The sequence below is a fragment of the Herpailurus yagouaroundi genome, unplaced genomic scaffold (assembly GCF_014898765.1).
Source record: "Herpailurus yagouaroundi ecotype Mexico unplaced genomic scaffold, PumYag 195, whole genome shotgun sequence".
In the NCBI taxonomy this organism is placed as follows: domain Eukaryota; kingdom Metazoa; phylum Chordata; class Mammalia; order Carnivora; family Felidae; genus Herpailurus; species Herpailurus yagouaroundi.
Genome location: NW_024412426.1, coordinates 4,510,403 through 4,517,467, shown reverse-complemented (window position 1 = coordinate 4,517,467; position 7,065 = coordinate 4,510,403).

Below are 7,065 nucleotides of genomic sequence, written 5' to 3'. Positions count from 1 at the left end.
TTGGAGATTTGGCTAAAATGAACTGGCATCCCCCTATCACCCATCCCCCCAAACACACCCATCCTCCCTCATAGCAATCAGTGAAATTTTGGCAAGGAGTCCAGAACAGTTCATGAAACCACCGGTAGAGGGGGTGCTCTTCCCATTTTGGAGTGGCAGTGGGTCTCCTGGTCCGGCAGCCCTGTTTTCAGTGCTCATCGGGAAAAGCCGGATTTGCTGGTCGGTCTAAGAGACACAAGCCCAAAGCAGAATGATTTCAGGGACACAAGGAGGTGCAAGGCCACACATGATCTTCCTGGCCAACTGAGGCCATATGAGCTTTATCCATTCAGCCTAGACCAATTTAAAATACAAATATAGGGGCATCCGGGTGGCTCAGTCAGTTAAACGTTTGACTCTTTATTTGTTGTTTTTTAATGTTCAGTTTTTACTTTTGAGAGAGAGGGACAGAGTGCAAGCGGGGGAGGGACAGAGAGAGACAAACACTCACAGAATCTGAAACAAGCTCTAGGCTCCAAACTGTCAGTACAGAGCCCAAAGGCTTCTGACTCTTGGTTTTGGCTCAAGTCATGATCTCATGGTTCATGGGATCCAGCTCTGCCTCAGACTTCGCACTGACCAGCTTGGAGCCTGCTTGGGATTCTCTCCCTCTCTCTCTCTCTCTCTCTCTCTCTCTCTGCCCTTCCCCACCACAAAATAAATAAACTTTAAAAAATAAACTAAAATATGAGGCACCTGAGTGGCTCAGTCAGTTAAGCATCTGACTCTTGGTTTCAGCTCAGGTCTTGATCTCAAGGTTTGGTTTGTGGGCTCGAGGCCTGCATTGGGCTCTGTGCTGACAGTGCAGGGCCTGCTTGGGATTCTCTCTCTCCCTGTCTCGCTGCCCCTCCCCTGTTTGTGCACATTCTCTCTTTCAAAATAGATAAACTTGAATTTTTTTAAAGAAGCTATAAAAAAACAAAACAAGGGGCGCCTGGGTGGCGCAGTCGGTTAAACGTCCGACTTCAGCCAGGTCACGATCTCGCAGTCCGTGAGTTCGAGCCCCGCGTCAGGCTCTGGGCTGATGGCTCGGAGCCTGGAGCCTGTTTCCGATTCTGTGTCTCCCTCCCTCTCTGCCCCTCCCCCGTTCATGCTCTGTCTCTCTCTGTCCCAAAAAAAAATAAACGTTGAAAAAAAAAATTTTTTAAAAAACCCACAAACATTTAAAAATAATAATAAATAAAATAAAATACAAATATAATCCAGGATTACACTTCAAGCTTTAATATCACAGTGAGATGGAAAGGAGCTGAGAGGTTTGGACAAACTAGAAGCTGAGGGTGGGCAGAGAGGCATAAGGGGCATAAAACAATAAAATTCGGGCTTCCCAAGTGTCACAATCCTCTCTCCCTCCTCTATTCAAAAGAAGAGAAAAGCTTTGCCTGATTCCAAGAGTGAGAGGCTGCGCGTTGGTGCCCCCAGGAGGGGATACTGATTCTCTGGGGCTCCCTTTTCATTTGCACGTGTATAGTCCCTGATCAGGAGCTGATTTGTTTTCTTGTCTTACAGCATTTTGAGAGAGGGACACTGTTTTATATTTCCAGCTCCTCTCATAAATCCTGACAAAATTGTAAATGCTCAATAAATGTCAAATAAGTAAATGAATGAATGTCCATGAGTAGAGAAACATTAAGTAAATTGTGGTATATCAACCTTATTGGGATACTATGCAGTTATCTTAAATAATGGTTATTTGCTGTTTTGGTTTGTCTTGTTTTGTTTTAAATAATGGTTATTTGAAAGGTACTAAGAGAATAGATGTTAGAAGTTCTCATCACAGGAAAAAAATGTGTAATTACGTGAGGTGTCGGATGTTAACTAAACTTATTATGGTAATCAGGTTGCAGTATTTATACATCAATATTTATGGTAATCATTTCACAATATTTATACGTCAAATCATTACATTGTCCACCTTAAACTACTACAATATTATATGTCAATTATTTTTCAGTAAAACTGAAAAAAATAAAAATAGGAATAAAACAATGGTTATAAAGCCCGTATAACAACCTGGAAAATGCCTGTTAAATACGCAAATTGCTTTATACTATGTTAAATACGCAAATTGCTTTATACCTACGTGAGATTACGCATGCATGTGAACGAAAAGGGAACAAGGAGAAATTGTTGCATAAAGGTAGTGGACTTGTGGGTAGCTTCCTTCTTAGCTTGTTGCTTAATTTCTTTTGTTGTGGGTTGTGCAGTAACACAGAAACCATTTTTTTCCCTGCCTCCAAGAGCGTCTCAGTTTTGTTCTTTGGTGCCCAAGTTCCTTTGATTCCCATCCTGTCTGTCCAGATCTCACCATCTCTTCAGAATTAAGTTTTGTTTCATTTTCTTTGCCCAGTGTCCAGTGTCACACCCACGTGCACACGGAAGTGGTTAAATACTTTGGATATCAATGATTTTAATGGCAGTTGCTATAAATAATGTCAAGTTCAAACACTTAAACACACGCTCTCCCAAATCAGTCCACTGCCTCTCAAGTGTTATCAGCACTCAGTCCCTGTTTATACAGTTTCTCACAATGAGAGTCACAGTGGATGGGATTTGTTAAGGATCTACTGTGTGCCTTCCACTTAAATTTAATCCTCACCTCAAAACCTGCAAGGTAGGAAGTATTATTCTAGTTGGTAAGGGAAGAAACAGAAATTCAGAGTTTAAATTACTTTCCCAAGATCATAGTCATGTTTCTCACCTAAGACCAGGTTCCCAAAAGCCATGTTTTTACCCTACGTACCATGACGGATGCTTTCAACAGGAAAAAGTCTGGAAAACCTCCAAAAGCATGGAGGTTAAAGAACACCCTACTAACGAATGAGTGGGTCAACCAGGCAATTAGAGAAGAAATTAAAAAATATATGGAAACAAACGAAAATGAAAATACAACAATCCATGACGGATGCTTTCAGAGGGCCTATGGTGCACTAAAATAATGTACGTAAATAACATAATCTAACCATACAAGGAAACTAAACTGTCTTATGAATAATAGTACTGAGGACTGCATAGGTTTGCAGGCAATGAATCTATGCCCATGTGACATTTCTCCAAGGATGTCTTTTCTAATACTAATCTCCTGATGCTGCATTGGGAGCCTCTGTCCATACATAGATCCTGCCCTAGACAGGATGATCCAGAGCTTATCTGTCTTAGTTTTGGGTCAAGAATATGTTTTGAAGGATTCAGGCTTTTTGCTGAAAAGGAAATAACTCTCACTCTTATTTCAACTTAGTTTTTGTGTATCGTGAGGCTTTCTGAAAGCTTAATCTGTCAGCTAATCTCAGGGATTAGGAGCCATTTCAGTCCCCGGAAGAACCAGACATTTCCCAGAGAAAGAGAGGTGCTCAAGCAGCATTTATCAATCAAGACCCAGAGGCTCCAACCAGAAATCAAGTTCCTTTTTAATTTTTTTTTTTAAGTTGAGAGAGAGTGTGCGCGCACATAAGCAGAGGAGGGGCAGAGAGAGAGAGAGAAAATCTTAAGCAGGCTCCACACTCAGCACGGAGCCTGACTTGGGGCTCGATTCCACCACCCTGAGATCATGACCAGAGCCAAAATCAAGAGTCTGACGCTCAACCGAGCCACCCAGGTGCCCCAGAAATCCAGTTTCTACCAGCTTCTAACAGTTTGTTCTCTTTACAATGACCATTTCATCATGGGCTTAAAATAACAAATGAAAGGGAAAATGCAAATGAATACTTAAAACAATATCAGGCATTTGTCTAAGTGGAAAATGAAGCTCACACACCTTATCTTCATGATTCCCGCTCCCCTATGCCCCCCACCCCCCATATCGTTCTCCTCCTTTATCAAAGGAGGGCCTCCAGACCACGTCTCCTCCTCCCTTCCATTCAAACCTGCTCAAGGACATCTCTAGACCTTAGTATAGATTTAAGAAAAGATATCCCCTCTTGGTGGTCAGTGTGCTCTGAAACCTTACCTCTCTTTGGGGACAAAAAGGTATCTGACATCTCACATCCTGTGAGATGTCAGAAAGGCATTTCCCAGGCACAGGATCCTATCAAGAACCCTGAAGTCACTTCGGGGCAGATTGTCACCTACACAGATGACTGTCTCCCCTTGCAGAGAGGGAGGGACAGCGTGGTATATAGGCAGGTGTCTTGGTCCTGAAAGCTGACTGGGCAGGTGGGTCACAGGAGAAACTACTGACTTCAGAATGTGTTACTTGTCTATACATCTTTGCCTGCTGTGGAAAATAAGAATGGTATCTTTTTTTTTTCCTGGATGAAAGTTTTTTTCCACTGACAATCTAAATGTCATTCTAGCAATTCTCAATGGGAACTGAGAAAGGTCTTAGATTTTAAAGGCCCTGTTTACTAGCGGGTAATGGTAACAGATACAATGCTATGTACTCGTTACATTTCATGCCTCGCCTTAACATTTAGCTATTTATAAAACCAAATAAAACTGGAAACTTCATCTCGAAATACCGCACTAATTATAATTAAAGTAGTATGAAAAGAGGTATGGGTAACATTTTTTATGGCTTCCAGTTTATTCTCTTCTCTTTGGCTGCCCAGTTTTTACCTTTCTTTCCCACAAGCTCCTTTCTGTCTCCAATGACTCTTCCTCCATCTGTCTCATTAGAGGCCTTTGATCTTTGACCTTGTTCTTCTGTCCACTCTCCCTAGTTTCTCACACTGTCAATCATTGACTGCATTGATGACAGCCAATCTCTTTTCTAGAAGAGTGGTTCTCAAAGTGTCGTTGGCAGAACCTCAGGAGTCCCCAAGACCCTTTTCAGGGAATCCGTGTCAAACTCTTTAATAATACCGTAAAGAAGTGATTTGCCTTTTTCACTACTTTAACATCAGGAAAACCTGCATCTGCCAAAACAAATTTTAGGAAACTCACATGAGCTTCACTGCTTCCCAACACTTAAAAGCCTTTCTGTTGAGATCAGAGGTATTAACGAATGTGACTTATCTGGCGTCATATAATGAGGTATATCAATCTTTTTTCTTTTTATTTTTTTTTTTAACGTTTATTTATTTTTGAGACAGAGAGAGACAGAGCATGAACGGGGGACGGGCAGAGAGAGAGGGAGACACAGAATTGGAAGCAGGCTCCAGGCTCTGAGCCATCAGCCCAGAGCCCAACGCGGGGCTCAAACTCACGAACCGTGAGATTGTGACCTGAGCTGAAGTCGGACGCTTAACCGACTGAGCCACCCAGGCGCCCCAGAGATATATCAATCTTTTGAAGAGCTGCGTAACTCAGTGAAGTAATACTTTCCAAATGCCAGTGCATAATGTTACAAAACCATGCACCATTAAAGATCTGTTGAAAGTACAAGACAGACCATTGGATGTTAATGTTAACAAAATAGGAAAAGTTTATTGATATGGCTTCAGATTCCACATAGCAACTAACCTTTAAGATACTACCAGTTCCAACTTGCCACAGTGTCCAGAATACCTACAATTATCTGAAAAGACTGTTAAAATACTTGTCCTTTTCCAACTGCACATGTGCATGAGGTTTTTTCTTCAAACACGTCAAAGTAGCGTATCTCTACAGATTGAAGGTAGGATCAGGTATGAGAATCCAGCAGTCTTCTATGAAGCCAGACATTGAAGACTTTTGTAGTCTTTAGAGATTGAAAAGTATCACTGTTCTCACTATATTGGTTTTGGAAACTAGTTATTTGTCATAAAAATGTAATTTATGTGATGATGTAATGAAGTTATTTTTAAATGAATAAAATAGTTTTGTTTTAATTTCTAGTATGATAAATATTGACAGCTATAACTCAGAAAAACAAAAGTTCTTTTGGGTTCCTCAATGATTTTTTTTTTTTTCTGATGTTTATTTATTTTTGAAGGAGAGCTAGAGCATGCGTGGGGGAGGGGCAGAGAGAGGGAGATACGGAAGAATCTGAAGCAGGCTCCAGGCTCCGAGCTGTCAGCACAGAGCCTGATGCAGGGCTTGAATCCATAAACTGTGAGATCATGACCTGAGCCAAAGTCGGACTCTTAACTGACTGAGCAACCCAGGCGCCTGAGGTTGCTCAATGATTCTTAACTGTAAAAGTTTTCTGGGACCAAAACCTTTGGAAGTCACTGCCGTAGGCTAATCTTTCATCCAGCCTCCACTCTCAATCTCACCATTTCCTTAATCCTTGCCAACCAGTTTATTAGTCCTCCAGGACTAGCTTCAGGAGGCTGTGGAAGGGGCAGCCTCCTGCCAGGTCATTCTCCTCCTCCCTAAGTGTCTTCTCTATGCTCCCCAGAACCTCAATTTTTCTCAGTGGTATTCTTTTTTAAGTTTATTTATTTTGAGAGAGAGAGAGCGAGCGAGCAAGGGAGGGGCAGAGAGGGGGAGAGTCCCAAGCAGGCTCCACATTGTCAGTGCAGAGCCCGACAAGGGGCTTGAACCCATGAACAATGAGATCATGACCTGAGCTGAAGTCAAGAATCAGACGCTTAACTGACTGAGCCACCCAGGCACTCCTCATTGGTATTCTTTTGATGTAAGTCACTTGAACTTTTCTCTTCAAATCCAAATACTTTTAAGTGGTAATATGTTGCTAGTTACCAATCATTAATACATAAAAATAGTAGCCAAAACGTTTGAGTGTTGGCTATGTCAAGCTTTCGGCTAAATGTTTTTTCATGTATTATCTCACTGACTCTTAGGAAGGATGCACGTCCATCATATCTATTTTTTAATGAAGAAAATTAGAGTTTGGTTTTATTATGTTAATCAGCAAGGTCTTGAGAAAAAATTAACACCTGCTATAGATATAAGGTACCACACAGGCACATGCTCCCAGGAGAAACGGGTAAAGTCTGAAGCTTAGGTGTAGTGTCCCAGATGGCTCCTTGTAGGCACCTATCTGCCCAAGGAGGGGTCAGGCACCAAAAAGCAAGGGGAGGAGATTAATCCCTCCCTGCTGTGCTGTTTGAGCACTGACCCTGGTGAACTTGGTCTCCTCCTTGTGCTCCACAAAACACTTGCTCCCTCCTTGGCTCATTCTGAAATCTTACAGTCCCTTTC